Below are 23395 nucleotides of genomic sequence, written 5' to 3' on the forward strand. Positions count from 1 at the left end.
TCTTTCTATGTCTCAGCCACCAGACTGTTTCTTAATATTTCCTGGAGCAAATCCTGGTGAATCATTTGATTTAGGAGGACATCCTCCTCCGCCCCTCCCTGCACTCCAGAGCTATCTGGTCCTCCCTCTGCAGGGCCCTCCTGAGGCCTGTTTTATGCGAGTCTTAAATACAAAGTAGAATTCCTATGAAGACAGATTTGATGTTACCAGATGTTGACTGCTCCATTTGTATGACACGCAAAGAAAATAATAACCATGGCTTCTGCTTACAGCTGATGTGATGAGCCATTGCTTCAAGTGAGGCTTCTGTGACCCTTTGCCTAGAAATACAGAATAACAGATCCACAAGACAGGCAGCTCTCCTTAGGGTAATTTACTTCAGTTTCGATTCCCTGGTGCTTGTATCCATCAGGAATCACACAGGAAGTAGGCTGCGAGGGAAAAACTATGTATATCCTTAGAATAAGTTATAATAGATCGTAACAGCAAGTATGCTGGACAGTGTAGCTAAAGGGAGGTGGAGAGTGAACAAGAATTTCAGAAAATGTGCAGGATCAATGGCATGGAGCCGATGCCTCTCTTGCAGCAGGGAATGCTACTCTTTAACACGTGAAGTAAATAACACATTATTTCCTTCATGCTTCAGTTTTTGGAGAGTGAACAATAGTCTGATTAGCACTGCATTTCCATTGTCAAGATTAAATGAGGAAAGATACAAAGAGTGAGTGAGTTAGTGAGACAGAGCCATCACTTGGTCCTTGTCAGCCCTGTTTCTATTATAGGGGGTCCACTTTTGGCCAACATGGTGGGAATTGGCATTGTTGTTAGACTTCACCTGACCTAGTTAGCAGGCCTGGCTTTTCTGGCTCTGTGCTGAAGCACTGGTTGGCTATCAGCTAATCTGATGTCTTCTCTGGATCCAGGTTAAGTTTTGTCCTGTTTATTTTCTGTAGGTAGAAAGAAACACACTAAAAGTTAGAATTCTCTAACTCTTTTGCAATGCCCAAACCTGACTCTATGTAACCCAGCATCATGCTGTAAAAGACAAATAGGTGCACAGTCTTTCTGTTAAATATCAAAACCTGAACAGTTTAACATAAGCAATGTATTTATTAATCAAAGCATTGAGAATAGGATTCATTGTACTTAACACATTTGACTCTGCTGGGAAATTCTGAGGGAATTGTTACTTTGTGGGTCCTGATTGCATAAGCCCCAGGTGCTTGGGGCCTGATATTCTACCCAGCTCTCTGATTCTGTGCAAAAGAAGATAGGATCCGTGTCTTCCCAGTTTGACCACTTTGCTTGGTGGTGAAGACCCAGGAGTCCCTTTTCTCTTTATAAACACAAAGGAAATGAAGTGGCTGCCTTGTAAAGATACCTTTCTTCCACATTGACTGTAGTGTTATGTATCACAGCCAAGTTGTGTGTGAAAGAACTTATAAACCTGCCAGTGGGTATGTCTTAGTCACTGTCCTTTTGGTGTGGAGAGACACCATGACCAAAGCAACTCTTAAGAAAGAAAACGTTTAATTGGGGCTTGCTTACAGTTTCAGTTTAGTTCATTGTTATGGTGAGGATTATGGTGGTACACAGGCAGGCACTGGAACAGTAGCTACATCCTGATCTGTAGGTAGAAAGAGACAGAGTGGCCCTGGCATGAGCTTTTGAAACCTCAAAGTCCACTCCCAGTGACATACTTCCTCAAACAAGGCCACACCTCCTCCTCCTCCTCCTTTTCCTTTTCCTCCCTCCTCCTTCTTCTTCTTTTTGTTTTTTTTTTTTTTTGAGACAGGATTTTTCTGTGTAGCCCTGGCTGTCCTGGAACTCACTCTGTAGACCAGGCTGGCCTCGAACTCAGAAATCCACCTGCCTCTGCCTCCCAAATGCTGGGATTAAAGGTGTGCGCCACCACCGGCCCGGCTTCTCATAATCCTTCTAATTCTTTAAAACAGTTCCACTCCTTGGTGACTAAGCACAAAAATATAGGAACCTATTGGAGGTCGTTCTTATTCAAAATCACTGCAGGGCAAATGGACAAAAAGAAAGGTCATGAATATACACAATGGATGTCATTTAACCTTTGGTAAAGGAGACTCTGCTGTTTGTGAAAACATGGATAAACATTACAGTAAATGAAACTGTCAGACACTGAACAACAAATGCTGTGTGACCTAATCATCAGGACAAGATGTGTGTCTTCAGAAACAAAGAGTGAGTGGCCCTAGCCATGTAAGGATCTCGAAGGAGAGGAACAGGGACTGGTGAAGCAGGAGCAGAAGAAATCCAGAGAAGTGGGTCAAAGGGCACAAAGTTACATCAAGAAACATCTGGAGACTAATGCACAACACAAGGAACTAATGCTCATTTGGGACCGTGACTATGGCTCTGTCCATAAAGTGTTAGGTATATTTGCATGAAGACTTGAGTCTTCAGTCAGTCTCCATTACCCCTGCAAAAAGCCAGGTGCAGTAGTACATGCTGGGAAGATGGAAAACCAAGATGGTTCCTGGAATTTGCTGGCCAGCCAGCACAATCTACTTAGTGAGTAGGAAAAGAAAAATGGTGGATGGCACATGAGGAACAATAGCCAAGATGGTTCTTTGGTTTCCATGTGCATTTACCACATACACACACACACACACACACACACACACACACACACACACACACACACACACTTCCATCTGTCTCTCCCTGAGAGTAGATCTTTGTTTCTTGTAACATACACATACACATACATACATGCACACACACACACACACACACACACACACACACACACACATACACACACACACACATATACACACACACACACACACACACACACACACATACACACACATGCACACCTAAGTGAGATAAGTATATCGCTAACTTGCTTGAAGTAGCGATCTTGTCATGATGTATTTGGACATTGAAATACTTTGCCATATCTTCCAAATAACATAATTTTAAAAAGGTCTTCAGCATGTGAATTTCAGTGTGAACTTTCCTCTATTCACATACATTTGGTCAAGACAGCCTAACAGAAAAATAAAAGGAAAATAAATTAAATAATGCAAAAGGGCAGAAATATAGTACAGATTCGTCATAGTTGCTCAAGAGCAAAACAGCAGCTCACTCTGAGACTTTCAAGAGTGAAGCCTGTTAGAGTCTGATGGGCACATACCAGAGCCAAAGTCTCTGTTGTCTCCTCTAAGGGGCTTGACCAAAAGATCAGTGTGCTGGCATGTATAGTCACTCCAATCATAAGTGACATTAGAGCCATGTGACTGGGACAGTTGACATCAGATGCATCTCTCACTGAAAATATATCCAGCTACCAGTTTGAACCCGAGCAAATTGCATGATCAGACTTTGTCATAAAATTCACTTTTTAGCTAAGAACCATGGATAATTTTGCCCTAGAAAGAATTTTGCATAGAACGTGTTCTCTTTAAACTGTCAGTGTGAATCATGGAGAAGAAAAGGGCCCAGGGATAAAACGAAATGAAACATTAACTCCACCTGTCAACTTTCAAGGGACCATGGTCATCCAGCGTGAGAAGGACAGAAAGAATGTGACTTCTCGGGAGGCCTTAGCAGGAGACAGATGTCCATCTCCTTCAGGCCAGGGAGTTCTCTTTGATGTCTCTGCGGTCCAGCATACTTGATGATGGGCATGGAGAATGCATGCTGATCAGCAGAAGCAGGAGTTGCTTCCGCTCTTGATTGGTCTTCGTTTTCCACTTTGAAGTCTCAGAGGGAGAGAAAGAATGGAAAAGAGTGTGGAGAAAGATGCTCATGTTTGCTGTCAGTGATGGCCATGGATTGAGAACTGACTTGAGCTCTTTTTCACCCCTCAGACATATGAAATTTTCAAGTGAAAACTTAAGCAAGAAAAACAAGAGGTGGGAAATTTTGTTCTTTTTATAATTCTAAAGGTCCTTAGCAATGCAATGTTTGTGGGGAAATGTCAGGAGGAAAGTCCTGAGGTACGTTACAGGAAGTAGCTATATAAATATGCTTGTAGAATGCATGTGTAAATTTACACATATACTTTATGCCTTATATCATATGTTTATATAAAAATACCCCTTCAATGTAAGCAGCTGGGTTTTGTTTTGCATGCAGAATTTTATTTTATAAACCAATCTCTTTTTGCATCTTATGTAGCTATGAATTCTTTCATGACCCAAATATTTATTTGGCTGGTGAGGTTGAATATCTTGATATTTACTTTTCTTAATTGTTTTTTTTTTGGGGGGGGGAATTGTTACTTACTGCTGCTTGGACAGCAATCTGAGTTAGTCCTCTGTTTTGGAGGTCTAATGTCATGCTTTGCGAAGGTTATTACTTGGCCTTGGCCTTAGTATTAAATATCCCTAAATTACAGAGCCTAGATGTAGTCAGCTAACACACTGCTTTTGACAGTCATATTTCAGTGTCACTTAGTGGCCCATAACTTTTCAATGTAATGAATTTTTTATGTATCTGTTCCTTTTCCTGCATGTGTGTCCCTGTGCCACATGTGTGCCTGGTGCCTGTGGAGGCCAGAGGATATGTCTGATCACATGGAACAGGAGTGCCATATGGTAGTCATGAGCCTCTGTACTGGCTGGTTTTGTGTGTCAACCTGACACAAATTGGACTTATCACAGAGAAAGGAGCTTCCACTGAGGAAATGCCTCCATGAGATCCAGCTGGAAGGCATTTGTTCAATTACTAATGGGGCAGGGGTGAAGGTCCAGTCTATTGTGGGTGGTGCCATCCCTGGGCTGGTATTCCTAGGTTCTATAAGAAAGCAAGCCGAGCAAGCCAGGGGAATCGAGCCAGTAGTAGCACCCCTCCAGGGTCTCTGCATCAGCTCCTGCCTCCAAGTTCCTGCCCTGTGTAAGTTCCTGACTTCCTTTGGTGATGAATTGCAGTGTGGGAGTGCAAGCTGAATAAACTCTTTCCTCTCCAACTTGCTTCTTAGTCATGTTTGTACAGGAATAGAAACTCTGACTAAGACAGCCTCCATGTGGATACTAGGAATCTAACCTGGGTTTTCTGGAAGAATGGCCTGTGCTCTTAATCACTGAACCATCTCTCAGCCCTAGTGGCTAATATTTTAATGAGGAAGACTAGATTTTTCTGCTTCTTCCCTCCCTCTCTCCTTCCCTCCCTCCCTCCCTTCCTCCCTCCCTCCCTCCCTCCCTCCCTCCCTCCCTCCCTCCCTCCCTCCCTTCCTTCCTTCCTTCCTCTCTCCCTTCCTTCTTTCCTTCCTTCATAGCTTGTTGGGGGCACTGTTGAATGGGCAATTGCAAGCTGTAGGAAAACTTTCATCTGTTTCAGGTTTGCTGGAGAATTCAATGTTTTGGAAGTATTTATTGTGTCTTATAGATTTTGCATAACTTCTCAGCTGGTTTCAAAATCTTCTGTTCTGTTGGAAGGTAGCAGGAATTACTAGTGAAAATAGAAACCCCACCTTTCTCATACCAGTTCTGCAGACAGTCTAACACCTAACTGTGGCTTCTCCACTTAGGCATCGTTAATGTCGAGATGGACCAGACTTGTTTCTTTCCCATCAGTAAAAGACGCTCTCTCTCTCTCTCTCTCTCCCTGCCCCCTCTCTTTTCTTTTTCTTTTTTCTTCTTTTTATTATTAGGTATTTTCCTCATTTACATTTCCAGTGCTATCCCAAAAGTCCCCCATACCCTCCTCCTCAACCCCTACCCACCCACTCCCCCTTTTTGGCCCTGGCGTTCCCCTGTACTGGGGCATATAAAGTTTGCAAGTCCAATGGGCCTCTTTTTCCAGTGATGGCCGACTACGCCATCTTTTGATACATATGCAGCTAAAGACAAGAGCTCCCGGGTACTGGTTAGTTCATAATGTTGTTCCACCTATAGGGTTGCAGTTCCCTTTAGCTCCTTGGGTAATTTCTCTAGCTCCTCCATTCCTGCCCCCTCTCTTAATTTGACCATTTTAACATTGTCCTTAAAGTTAGTAGATTCTCATGTTCCTTCTTCGAAAAAAAGATAAACTTGGCTTAAGCCAATTTGTGACTGGAGTATTACTCAACTTTTTTCCTTGTGTTACAATTCAATCCCACCAGATAATATATCAAAAGGACATTATGTAATGATTCCTTCCTTTTTTTTTCTTAAAGATTTATTTATTTTTGATGTAAATGAGTATGCTGTAGTACTCTACTCATATATATATATACACATATATATGTGTATATATGTGTATATATATATATATACACACACACACACACACTGTAGTTGTGAGCCTTTATGAATGTGGTTGTTGGGAATTGATTTTAGGACCTCTGCTCGCTCTGGTCAACTCTACTTGCTCTGGTTGGCCCAATTCACTCAATCCCTGCTCACTCCGACTCAAAGATTTATTTATTATTATAAATAAGTACACTGTAGTTGTCTTCAGATGAACCAGAAGAAGGCATCAGACCTTATTATGGGTGGTTGTGAGCCACCATGTGGTTGCTGGAATTTGAACTCAGGACCTTCAGAAGAGCAGTCAGTGCTCTTAACCACTGAGCCATTTTGCCAGACCTTAGATTCCTTCCTTTTTAAAAATGCCATAGTCCAACTGACATTTGCTGAATATAGAGAGCAGACAAATTTTTTGGATACATTTTACTTCACATACACTGGAATTCATATGTAATCATGCCAATAAAACTCAACCAAAGGTCAAAGAACCCTAATTCGGTAGTGTGAATGGCTAGCTGTGGGGCTCAGAACTGTGTGTGTCACGTGACACCGTAACAGTTTACTCCCCTTGTCCTTCAAACCCCAAGCCATGTAGGAATCCACGGCTTCTCACATGTAAGCCATTACTGGAGCAGTTGAGTGGCTACAGCTGCTGCAGGTAAGCCCACATTCCTTACCTCAGCAGGCCATATTACCAGTCCAGCAAACCCGTGGGTTCTGAGATTTTCTTAGTGATCAAGAGCTCTTAGTTGAGAGCACTTTTGTCATAATGGTACCAGTTACTTTTCTGTTGTTCTGATGAAGCACTGTGGGCTGAAGCAACTTCTAGAAGAAGAGTTTATCTGGGTTTACAGTTCCAGAGGGAGAGCCCAATGGCTGCCGGAAGCTGAGAGCTCGTAACGCCATTCACATGCAGGAAGTGAAGGGTGCAAACTCAAAGTGAGGGTATGCTATGGAAGCCTACCCCCAGTGACATAACTTCCTCCAGAAAGGTGACATAACTTCCTCCAGAAAGGCCGTACCTCCTCCCTAAACATTGCCACCAACTGGGGACAAAGTATTCAAATACCGGAGCCTGTGGGGGACATTTCTCACCCAAGCCACCACAATGATCTTCTCAGGCTGGGGAGCAGGGACACTGGAATGGTAGGGAGTGCAGTGCATTATGGGATCTCTGTGGCCCTTGCAGGGTTTCACCTGTAGGGGCGTGTCATATAAACACACAGCAAGGGAGACTCAGACACTTTCTCCTTGGTCTGTTGCTTGATCTTTCGCTATTGGTGGCTGACCCGTCTGGCCGAGTGCTGTTGCCTAGGCTACTGGCTCCCTTTTGGAATAGGATTGCACATCTAATCACATGCCAGAAGGAGGGTCATTTCACTACCTCACAGGCAGATGAAACCCTTCAGGTTGTTATTTGCCACACTGGTCCCCTTAGAATTTTAGAGTCTCAAGAGAAGAGAAGAGCTTTTTGTGGTTAAATATTTTAGTAAATACTGGATATGTCTCCTTTCCAGTAGTGATCCTCAGAAGGCCAAGCATGAAGGAGTTTATTTAGGTCTGTTGTTCCTCAAATAACATTGGTTTGGAAAGTTCACCCTGTAATCTCAGCCTCTGCACATCTAGTGAATGATTGGAAAATCATGGAATGTGCCCAGGATGCTAATTGTCTGGTATTCTGGCTATCTACTGATGTGTAGTAGAAGACAGTTGGAACTAATGGATGACAGACTTAAAGGAGAGTTTAAAAGCTGAAGTTACAAGGAGAAAAGTCTTGTTTGAGGTTGGCTCTTAATTCCCTAGGGTTGGATGTGAAGTCCAAGCATATGTGTAAGCTAGCAGGGGTTGGGCCATTTCTCAAGTGCCTGCTTCAGTGGTGAAAGACTTTCTTCAGTTCTTTAAGACAGAGGATCTGTCTTCTCAGCCTTCAGTGCTTCTGTGAGTGACCTAGTTTTCTCTACAGATCCATTCAAGGAAAGAATTTCTCTGTGAATTAGTTTGTTTCAGTAGAGGAATGAGACAGGACCCCCCCCCCCCCACACACACACAGAGAGAGAGAGAGAGAGAGAGAGAATTTCATGAGAGAAGAGTGATTCTTGGAGTCATATGTGCTGTTGCCCATACATGTGCATTATGAGAATTAGCTGGCTTACAACAGAAATGATTATTTTTCTTTGTGGAACCCCCCTACCCCCCAAAACTCTCAAGAAATAATAGAAACTTGGCTTGATGTTATCACTTAGTCTAACTGATAACATTTCCTTCTCAGTATGTAAAGTGAGTTCCGGTCCAGCTGTCTCTGTTTAATGTTGCCCCATTAGTACATCTCTACCAATGCAAACCCTCCACAGAAGGTCTGGGAAGATGCTCAGTGGGTAAGAAGACCTGAGTTCAAATCCCCAACACACACACAAAAGGCTGGGTATGGCTATGCACCTGTAACCCCAGAGCTATCCGAGATGCAGACTGGAGAATGGCTATCAGGGCTTGTTGGCTGCTAGTCTAGCTCCAAGTTCACTGAGAGACCTTTCCTCAAGGGAACAAGTGGGGAGAGGGATGGAGCAGGACACTTAAAACCATCTTCTGGACTCTACTTGGATGCAGGTTTGTGTGTCTGCAAACGTACACACTGACACATACACCTTTTCATAAACACTTTTAGAGGCTATGTCGTATCCCATACTTTAGATCTACTATAAATTTTTTTCTCCCCACCCCCCATATCCCCTCTCCTACTATAAATTTTTAAGCTGTTACTTGGCATTATTAAGTTAAACACGCATGTATTTTAGACAAGAATTCATTCCTTTTCTCTGTCCCAAGGCCTAAGCAATGCCCTGCATAGGTTTCCAACCTACCAGGAACGGAGTCTGATGTCTGGGCAATGGGTCAGTGCTAACCATCTCTAGTCTCTGTTGCTCAAATTCTGTCATACATCTCCAAGGAGGGTTTCTGAAGAGACTGTCACTTGGGGTTTATTGATCTCATGGCTAATTTAGCCTGCAGCCAAGGCAGTCTCAGTGAGGAAATTGCTGTCAAAATGGAGCGTGTCCCTGGTGTGCTGTCTCCTCAGGGACTCGCAGAGGTCACAGGCAGGGAGGTCACATTGCTGTCCTCTCAGTAAAGAAACAGAAAGGGGAACAAATGGCCCTGGAGAAATTACCACTCTTAATTGCTGCAAAATGGACAAAGTGCTTCCCCCCCCCCCACAGGGTGATCAACAACTGAAAACCATCCATTTAGTTCATAAACGAAGCAAAGGAAGATGGACATTCCATTTCTCAGACAATAAGCTCAGAGCTCAGATTACTTTCTGAGGGCTGAGGATGGGAGGAAGGGGCATCTGCCTGTGCTGGCCTCAATGGTGACCCTTCTCTCCTTTCAGCTTTACCTGTCCCTCCACCCAAATGGATCCCAGCCCTGAAAGACATAGATTCGGAAGCCTAAAGAATACAAGCCAAAGTAAAGGATCATTATTCCTAGCACATTCCTAAATATTTGTTTTTGTCTCCTTTTAGCAGAAAACTAAAGATTCCCACATCATACCTGAGCCTTTTCGTTAGGATCAAATGTGAAGATTTACACAGAATTATCTGAACTCTTCTATAGTGGCAGCTTTCTCTCTCTCTCTCTCTTTCTCTTTTTCTCTCCCTCTCTCTCCCTCTCCCCTACTCCCTTCTCTCTGTCCCTCTCACTCTTCCTCTTTCCTTTCCTCTATCCTCCCTCCCTTCCTCCCTCCCTTCCTCCCTCCCTCCCTCCCTCCCTCCCTCCCTCCCTCCCTCCCTCCCTCCCTCCCTCCTTCCTTCCTTCCTTCCTTCCTTCCTTTTTCTGTCTCCAAGACAGGGTTTCTCTGTGTAGTCCTGGCTGTTCTGGAACTCACTCTGTAGACCAAGCTGGCCTCAAACTCACAGAGATCCATCTGCCTCTGCCTCTGCCTCTGGGGTGCTGCGATTAAAGGGATATGCCACCACTCGTAGATTTGTTCCTTTGTTGATTTTTGAATATTGAATAATTTCCCCAATGCTTTAAGGAGGATAAAGTCATACCTTAGAAAGTTCTATGTTATTCTGTAATGAAAAATTTGAATATCCACCTTACAAAGCATCATAGCTGCTCACGTTTTGGCTTGAAAAGAGCTCCTGAAAACACCCATGGAAGGAGTTACAGAGACAAAATTTGGAGCTGTGATGAAAGGATGGACCATCTAGTGATTGCCATATCCAGGGATCCATCCCATAATCAGCTTCCAAACGCTGACACCATTGCATACACTAGCAAGATTTTGCTGTAAGGACCCAGATATAGCTGTCTCTTGTGAGACTATGCCAGGGCCTAGCAAACACAGAAGTGGATGCTCACAGTCAGCTATTGGATGGGTCACAGGGCCCCCAATGGAGGAGCTAGAGAAAGTACCCAAGCAGCTAAAGGGGTCTGCAACCCTATAGGTGGAACAACAATATGAACTAACCAGTACCCCAGAGCTCTTGTCTCTAGCTGCATATGTATCAAAAGATGGCCTAGTCAGCCATCACTGGAAAGAGAGGCCCTTTGGACTTGCAAACTTTATATGCCCCAGTACAGGGGAACGCCAGGGCCAAAAAGGGGGAGTGGGTCGGTATGGGGGACTTTTGGGATAGCATTGGAAATGTAAACGAGGAAAATACCTAATTAAAAAAAAAAAAGAGCTCCTGAAGAGGACCCGAGTTCACTCCACAGCACCTGCAATTGGTGGCTCAAAATCTCTTGTAACTCCAGCTCTAACCAAACCCTATTCACATGCGCACAATTATCTCCCTCCCAGACACACACTTACACATTGATACACAGACTCCCCCCACAAAAAACCTCAATTCACATGCACACACTAACCTCCCTCAGACATACATAGATACATTGATACACAGAACACCCCCACCCCCCACACAATTAAAAGACAGACTAGCTTTCTTTATTTCTTTAAAAAAAGCAGGGTATAAAAATATAGTTTATACATTAAATGACACAATTTACAATAATTTAATATAGTTTTAAACTTTTGCTCTCATTATTTATTGATTTGTGTGTATGGGTGTTTTACCTGCATGTATGTCTGCGCACCATGTGCATGCAAGGCCTGTGGGGGGGACAGAAAAGCAATAAGATCCCCAGGAACCGGAGTCACACAAAGTTGTGAGCCATGATGTGGGTGCTGGGATTTAAACCCAGATCCTTTGGAAGAGCAGCCAGTGTTCCTAACCACTGAGAAATCTGTCCTTTAAATGTTTTAAAATGACTTCTATTGACAATGTGGACGGAAGATCTAGCACCTTGACGAATAGTATCTCATCTAACCTCCACTTTGAACACTGTGCCACCCCCACAGGCGAAGTGGCAGTTTCTGGTTGTGTCATGTGATGCAGACTCTGGTGGTGTTTTGCTGAGGGAAGACTGGTGGGAGGACAAGTCGTGTTTGGAGAGAGTGTAAGTGGGACTCAATGGACAGTGATAGGGGGCTTGCATAGATAGCCATGCAACTTGCTGTTGGTCTCAAGTCTTCGCTGGTCATCATTTCATTGAGACAGGCATGGCAGAGAACTCCTGGCATTCTGACTGCTTCTGGTTGTTCCCATTGACTGTGCCAATTCAGCAGAGGCCTGGTGGTTTCTGCTAGATAGTGTTGCCATTGCTGGTTCATGTTTGGTGATACTTTTGAACTGGAATGTTGGTATCCTGACTACCAAACTGGACTGCTGGTATCCTGACAAACGGAGATTGGAATTGCCCCAAAGAACTACTTCCAAACAGGTTCACATCCCCTTGTCCTATTTACCATCATCTTTTCTCCTCTACCTTTGGACAGTGGGCTAGAGAGGGGTCGAAGCATTTGAGAACCCTTATTAAAGTAGGTTTTGAAAAACCTAAGCCTATGCAGAGTTCTTCATCTTTTGGAGATAGATAAAACTGAGCACAGAGAAGTCAAAGAGCTTGTATAAGATCACACAGCTTGTATATCTGAAAACCCTAAAGTTTTCCATTCTCTTTGGTATGGATTCCTTCCTTAAGTCAGTCAATGAGCATCCTTCTCTTCAGTTATTTCAAGCTGTGCCTGCTCATGAGTAGGTTAGGAGTGTCAATGTTAGTGATTCCGAACAAAGACTTTACTCATGAGCTAAGCCCTCACTGGGGGACGGCTGTCATGGTCATTGAAGGTCTTTTTCTTAGATCAAGGCAACTGCATAAAACACCAGAAAAGTATTTTAATTGCATTATTCTTCCTGGTACTCACTTCTGTAGAAGGAAATTTGGATAAAATGCTGACGTTAGAGTTTTTGTTTTTGTTTTTTTTTTAAAGTTTACTCAACTGTTGTCACTCAAGGCTCAGGCACAAGGCACAGTACAGAAAACCATGAGGGATAATTCAGCTGCATGAGAAAACATCCTGGTTTGTTGCATTAATGCACATTTCAGGATGTGTTTTAATTTAGAAATGTATATTATTTTCAGGATTGTGGTTTTCATCCCTAGGTATTTTTGATGCATTTCCCAGAAGGCTGGTGTTGGATTAGGTGGAAATAAAAAGTCGATTATGAAGGCAGCTCTCCCTGAACTTCTGCAAACATCTACTAGCTGCCAATGGCAAAACAGGGAATCACTAGAGAACATCACAGGCCTCAACTCTATCTTGGGAAACCACAGAAACTTGAAACTGTATATGAGTGGATGGTGGTGCAGGGGCTGGGCCTGTGTCACAGCGTAACCTCCTACAGACCCTTTGCCTGATGGAGTTCTCTCCCACCTCAGCTTAGATGACAGGTAGTTTTTTAAGTGAGACTGAGTATTCCTTGGAGTGACATTTTTACCATGTTTTGAAGTATGTGCAGAGACATTTCTTTCTTCACAAGCAATGCTTGGCTTTCTGCTTTTTTAGATTTCCCTTTGACAGTGAAAAGGAAAATGGAGTCATTTGGACGGACATAGTATCATTCTTCCTTAAAAATCGGAACTTGCTCATGGATTGAATCTGTTCTGTCCATGTTGCACCAGTGATCTGTGTGCTCTTTGACCTGTGCATAGAGGCAAGGTGGGAAAGCTGGAGCTGTCAGAGAACATAGGCTTTAGAGCAAGCAGGAGAGACTCAGTCCTTGAGGGCTTTTAATTCTTAATAAGAAACATGTGTAAACTCCTTGAGGCAGGGGGACCTCCAACTGCCAGGCTCTGCCTGAAGAACATTCCCTTCTAGATGCCGGAGACTGAACTCCACCCTATAGAGTATAGAGTATAGAGTATAGAGTAAAACACCCAAAATCAGACCACAACATCTCACCAATCCAAGATGATCCTGGCCCCCGCCCCCTCCCACTCCCAAGAAACCCTATAAAAAGTATGCCTCCTTTGTTGACTCTCTTTTGCACATAGGCAGTCACTCTCCTGTGTTTTGTCCAGTAAATCTATTGTGTGAGGTTTGTGGTGGGGTATGACTTTGTGGTATTCCTTGACTGCCAGGCTATCTTTTCCTTCAGAGTTGTAACTTAGCATACATAACAGCTCATCTTCCAGCAATCGGGAGGGACAGCTCTTTCCCACATGAATGGCTACATGTCTTCTTGTAATTGAGCATATCCTCAGTGGTTGCACCCAGAACATAGTCCCTCAGAACTTACAGTTGCAGGCAGGTGGACCTGCAAATCTTCATGTCTTTCTTAGTTTGAAAGCCTTTCCTACCAACTGGAGGATGCTCTGGTCTCCAGTAACAGCGGCCAGAATGCTTAGGAGTTACACCCCACAGGAAGAGGGTTTCCTGCCCCAAGAACTAGTGGAAGCTGCTGTTCAAAGACCCCAGCTCTCCCAACCCTTACTCTTTTTTTAAAATTTTATTTTATTTTAATTAGGTATTTTCTTCATTTACATTTCCAATGCTATCCCAAAAGTCCCCCATACCTTCCCTTCCCACTCCCCTACCCACCCACTCCCACTTCTTGGCCCTGGCGGGCCCCTGTACTGAGGCATATGAAGTTTGCAAGACCAATGGGCCTCTCTTTCCACTGATGGCCGACTAGGCCATCTTCTGATTCATATGCAGCTAGAGACATGAGCTCCGGGGGGGGGGGGGGGTGGTGGTGGTGGTGGTGGTGGTGGTGGTGGTGGTACTGGTTAGTTCATATTGTTGTTCCACCTATAGGGTTGCAGACCCCTTTAGCTCCTTGGGTACTTTGTCTAGATCCTCCATTGGGGGCCCTGTGATCCATCCAATAGCTGACTGTGAGCATCCACTTCTGTGTTTGCTAGGCCCTGGCATAGTCTCACAAGAGACAGCCATATCTAGATCCTTTTCCTTGCTGGTTCATCAAAGAGCCAGGATGCCCAGCCTGGAGAGGAGAGACCTGAGCATTGCAACTTGTGGGGAGAAGACACGGAAGTTTGCAATGGTAGGTTGCTATCAAAGTGATAGTCACAAAACATGGCAATAAGAGTAGGGGTTGGACTCTGGAAATCAGTCTGGCGGTTCCTCAAAAAATTGGACATAGTACTACCAGAGGATCCCACAATACCTCTCCTGGGCATATATCCAGAAGATGTTCCAACCGGTAAGAAGAACACATGTTCCACTATATTCATAGCAACCTTATTTATAATAGCCAGAAGCTGGAAACCCAGATGCCCCTCAACAGAGGAATGGATACAGAAAATGTGGTACATTTACACAATGGAGTACTACTCAGCTATTAAAAAGAATAAATTTATGAAATTCCTAGGCAAATGGATGGACCTGGAGGGTATCATCCTGAGTGAGGTAACCCATTCACAAAAGAACTCACATGATATGTACTCACTGATAAGTGGATATTAGTCCAGAAACTTAGAATACCCAAGATATAAGATAAAATTTGCTAAACACATGAAACTCAAGAAGAATGAAGACCAAAGTGTGGACACTTTGCCCCTTCTTAGAATTGGGAACAAAACACCCATGGAAGGAGTTACAGAGACAAAGTTTGGAGCTGAGAGAAAAGGATGGACCATCTAGAGACTGCCATACCCGAGGATCCATCCCATAATCAGCCTCCAAATGCTGACACCATTGCATATACTAGGAAGATTTTGCTAAAAGGACCCTGATATAGCTGTCTCTTGTGAGACTATGCCGGGGCCTAGCAAACACAGAAGTGGATGCTCACAGTCACCTATGAACTAACCAATACCCCCCCAGAGCTCGTGTTTCTAGCTGCATATGAATCAGAAGATGCCTAGTCAGCCATCAGTGGAAAGAGAGGTCCATTGGTCATAAAACTTTATATGCCTCAGTACAGGGGAATGCCAGGGCCAAGAAGTGGGAGTGGGTGGGGGACTTTTGGGATAGGATTGGAAATGTAAATGAAATAAATACCCAATTAAAAAAAACAGGAAAAAAAAAAAGAAACAGGTTAACAGGGAAACAGGTTAGAAGTTTGGTGTTTGCAAGACCAAGGGGCCTCTCTTCCCATTGATGGCCAACTAGGCCATCTTCTGCTACATATGCAGCTAGAGACACGAGCTCTGGGGGTACTGTTTAGTTCATATTGTTGTTCCACCTATAGGGTTGCAGACTCCTTTAGCTCCTTGGGTACTTTCTCTAGATCCTCCATTGGGGGCCCTGTGTTCCATCCAATAGATGACTATGAGCATCCACTTCTGTATTTGCATAGCCTCACAAGAGAGAGAGAGAGAGCTATATCAGGGTCCTGACAGCAAAGTCTTTCTGGCATATGCAATAGTGTCTGGGTTTAGTGGTTGTATATGGGATGGATTCCCGGATGGGGCAGTCTCTGGATGGTCTTTCCTTCTGCCTTAGCTCTGCATTTTGTCTCTGTAACTCCTTCCATGGGTATTTTGTTCCCCATTCTAAGAAGGAGTGAAGTATCTACAGTTTGGTCTTCCTTCTTCTTGAGTTTCATGTGTTTTGCAAATTGTATCTTGGATATTCTAAATTTCTGGGCCTATAACCACTTATCAGTGAGTGCATACCATGTGAGTTCTTTTGTGATTGGATTACCTCACTAAGGATGATATCCTCCAGATCCATCCATTTGCCTAAGAATTTCATGAATTCATTGTTTTTAATAGCTGAGTAGTACTCTACTGTGTAAATGTACCACATTTTCTGTATCCATTCCTCTGTGCGGGACATCTGGGTTCTTTCCAGCTTCTGGCTATTATAAATAAGGCTGCTATGAACATAGTGGAACAGGTGTTCTTATTACAAGTAGGAACATCTTCTGGGTATATGCTCAGGAGAGGAATTGTTGGATCTTCCGGTAGTATTATGTCCAATTTTCTGAGGAACTGCCAGACTTATGCCCCAGTACAGGGGAACACCAGGGTCAAGAAGTGGGAGTGGGTGGGTAGGGGAGCAGGGCGGGGGGAGGGTATAGGAGACTTTCGGGATAGCATTTGAAATGAAAATGAAGAAAATATTTATTAAAAAATTGAAAAAAAAAGGTGATCCTCAAAAAAAAAAAAAAGTTGTTGCGGTCGTACTTAGCTTGACACCTCTAGTGCCCTCACGTGTGGGTGTGGCCTAGGGCCACTGAACTGGTTTCTTAGGGAACTTTAATTTGATGATTTATGACAGAAATGATGTGTTGCTAATGCCCCCCTTTTAATATAGCACATTCCATGGATGTCCCCTATTATGGAAGAGGGAATTGGAAGACAGCAAGAGCCAAAGGGTGTAGAGGATTGCTGGAAGCAATGTTTTCTGGACACAGCTGCACTCATGAGCTCACAGTAGCTGTGGTGCCTGTTGTGAGCCCTGCCCAAACTCAAACCAATCAACAGGGCAGGGCTTATGAGTCCACCCCCAGCTGAGGAGATATTATCAGTTGATGGATGCTGGGCCAGGGAGTGTCAGGTTTTCTCAGAGGTGTGGCCCTTTGGGGGGGTGACAATGCTTCAGTGAATGGCCCCATACCCATGTATTAGATTCAGTGAATTATAAACAACAACAACAATAAGAAAACAAAACCTGTGGATTTGAAGTTGACAGGGAGAGGTGGGAGAGGCATGGATCTGGGAGGAGTAGGAGAAGGAAGAGGAGGAGGAGTAGGAGGAGGAGGGGAGGAGGAGGAAGAGGAGGGGAGTGAAGGGTAGATGGGGCCAGAGTACATCATAAGGTTCCTCAATGAATAAACAAAGTTAAACACACAAGCAAAAGCAAGCAACTTGGAAACATTGTTCCCTTTGATTGCTGCAGACCCTCTAAAACAAAGGCAATGGTCTTCAATACTACTTCACAAACTTCACAAGCAAGGGATTTTTCTCAACATTGGAATGAAAATTTAACTGCACTGGTTAAAACAGAACAGTCCTTACCGATATATTTAGGACTTCATTAGCCAAGAAATTGAACTAAGAAATCTAATACATTGATATTTTTGTTGAACTAATTCATCATTTAGTTCCTTTTGGACATTTTTCTTTTTAAACCTTAAATGACTTGGATTAGTCAGGACATTAGAAGTCACCAGCCATCTTTTCTGAACTTTCTCATCCACTTGCCTGCAAGGCAAATATCCAAAAAGCTGAGGGAAAGTCAAATTGGAAAAAGAAACTTCAGGTTCTTCCATGAAGGACAAGAGCATGAAGGAAACTTTCTATTCTGGGGCTGTAGTGAGTCTTTGAAGCTTTTTTAGCAGGAGAACAGCTTGTTCAGAACTGTAGAAAATTAATTTGACACTGGTGACTGGGATGCATTGGATGGGAGAAACAGCCCTTCGGTGTTTATTGTGTGGTCCAGGTGAACATCATTTGGGAATATGTGAACAGTAATGGTGGGAAAGGAAAGGAGTCAGTATGGGAAGAAACATCCTTTGCCTGGTGGAGTGAGGCTCCCTGGCTACCTAATTGTCTTTATAATTTTCTGCTTTTTTTTTTTTTTAAATAGGTTCATTATAGAAACTGGAGCTTGCCAAGTTGGCTTGGCTAGTTTGGCCACTTTGGTGTTTTGAGTAACATTGGCCATCATAGGCTAATATATTTGAATGTATAGTTACCAAGGAATGATACCATTTGAAAGGATTAGAAGGATTAGAAGGTATGGCCTTATTGGAGGAAGTGTGTCACTGGGGGTGGGCTTTGAGGTTTCAAAAGCCTAGGCCAGGACTAATCTGTCTCTCTCTACCTATTGATCAGCATGTAGCTCTCAGTTACTGTTCCAACATTCACCTGTATGCCACGATGCTCCCTACCGGTCACAGTGTCTCTCCACAGGATTAGAATAGTGATAACCAGTAAGATAACCAGTAGTTCCAGGGATCTTTAGGTCTCTGTTCCCCCAACACTGGAATTGCAGGGCTGTAGCACCAGGATTTTTATGTAGGTATTGGGGATCCGAACTCATTTCCTGAGATTCCATGACAAGTACTTTACTAACAGAGCCATCTTCCTGGCCCCCAAAAGATGAGATACTTTAACCACACAGAGAAGTACAGAAAGTGCCAGCTACATAGACTTATTTCTGTATTGTGACAAAGCAACAGCATTAAGCAAAAAATTGTTTAAGATCTAAAAATCTCAATCTCAGGAATTTCAAGTTCTCTCTCTCTCTCTCTCTCTCTCTCTCTCTCTCTCTCTCTCTCTCTTTTTAAACAAATGGTCAGGAAATTGGTTTGTGACTTTTGTTTTATTGACAAGACACAGATTAAATAATGGGCTCACATGTTTACACACAGTCCCAGAGTGAACACTTGCCCAGTCCTTACATCATCCCTGACAGTTTTGGGTCAAAAGGAAAGTCTAGAAATGGATAATTATTTCAGATTTCAAAAATGGAAAAATTTGGACTTTAGAAACTAAAACTATAATCTTGACATAGATCTAGACACTCAAATTGATTTTTAAATATTTTTGGAACACTTACAAAAGGAGTCAATAAAAGTAAATGTCACCTGTTAAGTCCAAATTTTCTCAGAACTCTGTCTCTCTGGAACCTGCCTGACATCACCTTATGCCTGAGGTTGCAGGGCCTCTTCCTCAGGTCTGCCCTTAAAATCTACTGCTCTGATGGACAGGCACCAAGGAGCTGCTCAGTCTGTCTTTGTAGAAATGAATATCCTATTGGACTCTACATTCTTGTTAGTATTTCTGCTAAGTTCGCACAGGACCCTGTTGTAGCTCGTGGACTGGCAAACTCCTCTGTAATGTGGTGGAATCAGGAGTAGAAGGTATATGTGTGTTTGCATTTGTAGATAACAGAAGACACTTATGTAAATAAGAACTGGCCAGCAGGTAAGTGGGTAAAGATGACTTCCTCCAAGATTGACAATCTGAGTTCAATCCTAAGAGATACACATGGTAGAAGGAGACAACTGGCTCCTGACAAGTTGTCCTCTAACCTCTGCATGAGGTTTGTGAAGTGCATACCTTCAACTACCCCAAATGATTAAATAAACATAGTAAAAAACTAAAACAAAAAGAACAGATCCTGAGTTATAAGAAAACACACATGGATGCATGCTAGATACACAATTAACTTAGATACTAGATGGGAAAGATGTTGTTTTGACTACAAGTCCTATGAAAAAGCCTATTTAAACGTAGTGTGATTTCTGTTGATGGAAGTATAATTTCTCAATCAAGTGACAATCAGTTCCCATCTGTCTTGATAGGCTTCCTCCTGGCCACAAGCTTTGTTTGAAATTTCAGTGAGCTGAAATATGCCAGGTGAAAGAGCCAGCATTCAGAAGAAGCTAGAAAACCAGATGGGCTGATAATGGCTGGAGAATCCAGAGATATGCGGTCAGAATAAGTAAGGGAAGGCTGACCAGGGAGGGGAGTGGGACTCTAGAATAAGACTGCAACGAACACAACCTGACGGCTGGAAATACAAGCCATGTTTGACTTAAATAGTCTAGTAGCCACATTGAACAAAGTAAAACAAAAATCCAGATGGACTTTAATAATGTAATCTATTCAGTTTGATATATGCAAAACATTTAATTTTTGTAAATGCTAAAACATGAATGAGATATTCTGCACCCTTTGTGGCTGTAAAAGCATTTCCACTTTTGTGTGTATAGCCGCCGCTGGTGCCTGATTTTGACGGGCACATTTGACATATTCAGCAGCTGGCTACTGCTCTATGGGAAAGTGTCACTGGGTGTTGTCACACAGGAAGTGAATTTGTCTTTTTCGGAAGATCTGTCATATAAGAAATGACACTGAAGGATTAAAGCAAGCAGAAGGTTTTGAACACAGATTTGAGTTAATTTTCTACGTGTTGACCTGGGTGAGAAATGGCTCAGAATGAGACATTGAACTTCATCTTGCTGGGTTTCCTGAAGCAAAGACTGAATGAACACTGGGATGGGAAGTGAGGGGCGCTGCTGCCATGAGGGTCATTTTGAGTAGCCATAAGTGTGTATTGTGACAAACTCTTTCATAGTGGAGGGAGCTTGGTAGGGTAATAACCAGCTCAAAGGAGAACTCAAAAGGGCACATGCCCATCACCCCATTAGTAATGCAGAAATAAATTCACAAATGGATGCAGAGTGGGCCAGTGTCCCAGGAGTGAGGAATAACACAGTACACCCACAGAAGCTGCATCATTCCTGACTTTCTATTAGGTTTGTTCCACAGAGACATGAACTAGCCCAGTATACAAAGGAAGGCAAGGACCCAGGTGGAACAGTTATTTGGAGCAATCATTAGCTCCTGTAACTTTTCATATAAACAGTGTGGGAGAGATGGTGGCCTGCCTGGGATGGTATCAGGGTGCAGAGTGTGCCCTGACTGTGCCCGACGCTGTGGTGACAATTCTGGGGATTAATCAAGAAAGCCTGGATAAATCATATCCTTATGCTGACTAAGAGTCCCCTTGACTGAGTTTTCCCAGATCATGAGGCCAAACAGATGGAGAGGAAAAAGGAACCCAGTTGTTCTAAAGCCTAGGGCAGCACAATGTAGAGAAAGCAAGTCTGGGGAGCCAGAGTAAAAGCGAGAGATTCTGATTGGTGTTTGGACTTGGTGAGAGGATATATGTTGGCGCCCTCTTCCCATTATAACAAAGCAGACATAGAAACCTATAGGATCTCACGAACAATACTTTTGTAGAGTTCATTGCTGTGACATTCTTAGTATTTAGGGAGCCAGGAAATCTCTTTTCAGACATGTTTATCACAGGAACCATAACACCTCTGAACACCCTGGTTTGAATACAAACTTATGTCAAGTCTCCTTTGTTGGGACTCACTTTGCTTTAACTTTATTGAAAGTTTGTAGGGGAAGGCAGGGCTTCTACAGACATAGAGGGGCAAGGAGCTCATATTCCTCATTAGTGCTTTAATTGTGTCTTCTAATGAGATTTAAAATGCACCCAGGAAGGCCATTTTAAAGAAGGATTTTGGTTTCCGAATCTTACTCTCATAGTTGAAATCTTGCAATGTGGAACACAGAGAAGGGGCTGAAATATGTGTCTAATTAGGGTCTTTAAGACTTTTATTTCTACCGTTGTAGCATGGTACCATTAATGATAGAATTAAGGGTACCACTTTATGTTCTCCCTCCATGAGAATACTTCTCCCAGAAAGGGTTTATACAGCCTCAAAGCAAACATAATACGGCCCCGGCTGTGCAGACCCTGCAGAGTGTAATTGTTTTGTACAGTAGGAAGTGCTGCCATCCTTCAGAGCCTTTTGAGGGTGTTTTTCCAGGACCTGCCAGAAGCTCCAAGTCTCTGCTTGTATTTACTGAATTTTGCACACTCCATTTCCAAGTCTATTTTACTGTTAGCAGTTCTGTTTGAAGTACTGCCCTTCCCCTCTTAGATGAACTATCTGGCTCTTAAGGAGATGGCCTCTCTGCACTTTGTTAGTTATATGGTGTGGTACTTGCAATGTCTTATTTCTGCTTAAAAGTAACAGGGGCTTCTTTGCATTGGATTTGCAATGAAAGCTGGACTCCCTTCCTAAAGCAAGCCATTTCATCTTCCTCTTTGGCTTTCTGTACCTCAGTCATACCACTCTCCTTTGTGTCTCCTCCTAGAATAAATGCTTTTTTAACTTAGTAATTTTATACTGGAATAGTCTTCCTTGTTCTCTGGATATCTGGTTCTTTGTGTTTCTGTCTTAGTCTAAAATGCACCTTCTCCAGGGACATTCACCCATCTGATGTGACCTATTTATGTTGTATCCTGTCTCTACCCAGCCCTTTATAAATATCTCTTTTCTACTTTTTTAAATTGGGTATTTATTTCATTTACATTTCCAATGCTATCCCAAAAGTCCCCCACATGCTCCCCCACCCACTGCCCTACCCACCCACTCCCACTTCTTGGCCCTGGCTTTCCCCTGTACTGTACTTTTTGTTTTTAAATATGTTTTATCGTTTATGGATGAATCATCAGTATCTATCTAGAGTTTTATAAAAGCTTGATTCCTACCCCGACAATTAGAGTTGACAGGATCAAATTATATCTATTTGGTTCACTGCTGTATCTATTGGTACCCGGGAGAGTCCTGGGACACAGTAGGTTCTTTAGAAATATAGTGTAAGATTAAATTTGATTTCATAGGGGCCAGGAGTGATTTCTCATCTCTTTTAGTGGTGTGATATGGGGGCGGGGGCAGGGAGAGAGTGTAGATCCTCCTCAGAATTGCTTTGATGTTATCAAAGAAGGCAGTCTTGTTGCCAACCTTAGTGGGATGAGGTAATTAGAATCCAACAAAGTGCTGGGCCCATTGTCTTTTTTTTTTTTTTCCCGAGGCAAGGTTTCTCTGTGTAGCCCTGGCTGTCCTGGAACTCACTTTGTAGACCAGGCTGGCCTTGAACTCAGAAATCTGCCTGCCTCTGCCTCCTGAGTGCTGGGATTAAAGGCGTGCACCACCACTGCCTGGCCCCCCATTGTTTTTTATACACATCAACATCAATGTTACCATGTTCACATGCACACACCCTCATGAGCACACACCTCTTACATGCACATACTCACATGCAGAGGACACACTCATATGCACACTCATATTTACACACTCACATGTGCACACACAAGCACACTCACGTATACATAGACAGATTCACACCTCCCACTCACACACCCATTCACTTGTGTATGCACACTCACATGTACACACATACTTACATGTATATCCCCCCCAAACTCACACCTTCACAGATTAATGCACATGCACATATGCACCCCCCCACACCCCTGCACAGAGGAAGATATAATG

The 23395-nt window shown here is 43.2% G+C and overlaps 1 long non-coding RNA gene across 1 annotated transcript in view; it reads left to right on the forward strand.

Annotated features, from left to right (window-relative positions):
* Positions 1 to 6758: 6758 nt before the first annotated feature.
* The window catches only part of Gm34486, a 38080-nt gene continuing 21443 nt past the window's right edge, over positions 6759 to 23395 (forward strand). The window contains exon 1 of the long non-coding RNA XR_380566.2: positions 6759 to 6870. This is a non-coding gene — a long non-coding RNA (predicted gene, 34486). The remainder of the gene's footprint in view (positions 6871 to 23395) is intronic.

The sequence above is a fragment of the Mus musculus genome, chromosome 10 (genome assembly GCF_000001635.26).
Source record: "Mus musculus strain C57BL/6J chromosome 10, GRCm38.p6 C57BL/6J".
Taxonomy (NCBI): Eukaryota; Metazoa; Chordata; class Mammalia; order Rodentia; family Muridae; genus Mus; species Mus musculus.